Source organism: Mastomys coucha, chromosome X (assembly GCF_008632895.1).
Source record: "Mastomys coucha isolate ucsf_1 chromosome X, UCSF_Mcou_1, whole genome shotgun sequence".
NCBI classification, from domain to species: Eukaryota; Metazoa; Chordata; class Mammalia; order Rodentia; family Muridae; genus Mastomys; species Mastomys coucha.
The window spans coordinates 2,524,840-2,527,356 of NC_045030.1; positions in this window are offsets into that span (position 1 = coordinate 2,524,840).

The following is a 2,517-nucleotide window of genomic DNA, read 5'->3' on the forward strand; positions in this document are numbered from 1 at the left end:
ACTCACTCTGTAGACCAGGCTGGCCTTGAACTCAGAAATCCGCCTGCCTCTGCCTCCCAAGTGCATGCACCAACACCACCCGGCTAAGCTCCTTGTTTTTTAAACTATGTTGGCAGAAGCTGCTTTATAGCTTGAGATTCTTACTTCTGCCCCCGTCCCCAAATATGCAGATTATTCCAAGCTTGTACATAAAAAAAAAAAAAGGACCCTGGCTTCAAACCCCTGCACGACCATAGAAACAAAGGAAGGGCAATTTCCTAAAGGTTTAAAGTGCTCTAATGGCTCCATTGGCATCTCCTATGACTTGCTTTTTATCCTATGGACCCACACAGTGCAAAGGAGAGAAATGATTCCCAAATTCCTCTGACCTCCACATGTATTTTGGTATGGGTGCTATATTGTCATATAACAAAAACATGTGAATTAAGGACCAGTGAGATAGATGGTCCAGCAGAAGAAACTTGTCTGCCAGACCTTGTACATGGGGGTTCAATCCCTGAGGAAAGGCTAGAAAGATCACCACCCAAAAGAAAAACTACAATTTCATGTGAATAAATTCAAATTACATCAATAAGTTTTTCAATGAGAACCTCTTCTAATACAAGTACTACTGGAGAGATGACTCAGTGGCTCTTTAAGTAACATACAGCCACAGAGTATTTGGTCATACATGCAGGTGCATATATGCCAACATATGTGGCCTATGTCTCGGGAGTTATTCTAGGATGTAGAGATAGAGGTCAGACCAAGGGGCTGGAGAGATGGCAAAGTGATTAAGTTAGGTCAGGCCTAACTAGTATCCACACACCCATGGAGCCATCTTATTAGCCCTCATAAGCTCAAGCCAACCAGGGTTCCAACAAAACCCAAGCAAATCTCAAGGAGAGGTCTGGAAAGAAGACCCAGCACCCTTTATGAATCCATATTGCTCTTGCAGACGACTTGAGTGCCACTTGGATGGCTTTAGTTCCAGGCCAAACGGAGACCCTTAATTTTTAGAAGAGTCAACCATACACAGACCAAAATTCAAACAATGAAAAGATGACTTCATGTTTGCTCTTCCAGAATACCCACATGGCAGCCCACCACTGTTATCTCCAGTTCTAGAGGGACTGACACCCTCATATACACATAACACACATGAAAAAATTTTAATTAAAATTACTTTAATAAAAACAATTATTTTGGAAAAGGCATATCAAAAAGGTTTGCATTTGCCTATAAAATTTACAAAAACAAGATATGGACCCAACACAAGTAAAGGATAGTAATAGACCTTAATATAAAGGTAGAGATAACTCAAGGATAGCATACTTACCTCATATTTGATGTCCCGTTTCCATCCTGAAGACAGCATCACCATAGTGATACTATAGCACACTTAAATATGTACATAAATCATTTTCATAGATACCAAAAGCAGATTGTATGAATGCAATAAAATGGCTTTTTTTGGCTTTTCTGTGTAGCCCCGGCTGTCCTGGAACCCACTCTGTAGACCAGGCTGGCCTCGAACTCAGAAATCCGCCTGCCCCTGCCTCCCAAGTGCTGGGATTAAAGGTATGGGCCACCACTGCCCAAAGGCAATTATCTTCAATGTGTATGTTACCAAACCACCCTATGCTTTAAATGTACACTATCTTGGGAATAAATTAAAATGCCTATAGGAACAATAAGGACTCAAGCACTTGGAGACTGGAAGCCAGTCTGTGCCATACAAGATTTTTTTTTGTCGAAATCTAAGCTGGGCTAGAGAGATGGCTCAGTGGTTAAGAGCACTGACTGCTCTTCTAGATGTCCTGAGTTCAACTGCTTGCAACAAAGCGGCTCATAAACATCTATAATGGGATCTGATGCACTCTTCTGGTGACGGCTACAGTGTACTCATACAAATAAAATTTAAAACAAAATCTAAGCTTCAGGTATTAAGTTGGTGGTCTGCGCCAGGCAGTGGTGGCACACGCCTTTAATCCAAGCACTTGGGAGGCAGAGACAGGCGGACTTTTTCTGAGTTCGAGGCCAGCCTGGTCTACAGAGTGAGGTTCAGGACAGCCAGGGCTACAAAGAGAAACCCTGTCTTGAAATAACAAAAACAAAAAGTTGGTGAACTGCTTGCTTAGTTATGAAACCCTTGCAATGATACCTAGTGAAGCAGAAAATACTACCTTGCTATGACAGGTTTTAGAAATGTCAATACTTTTATTATGTACCTGTCAAATAAAAAATGAGCCTGTTGAATGGTAAAGTTAAATTGCTTTGACTCTGTTCAATTTCTAAGGTGTCATCTGCTCCCTTATCCCGTAGGTTAAACTGGAGACAATTATCTTTTTGTCTAGAAATCTGTTGCTTTTAGTTTTCAGTCTAAACCAATGCAACTAGGTCCCACAGATTCTACATTTCAATGTACAAGAGTATTGTATTGCTCCATATAAAGGCTTTCTAATAGGCCATGCTAATTTCTGAGTTCGAGGCCAGCCTGGTCTACAGAGGGAGTACCAGGACAGCCAGGGCTATACA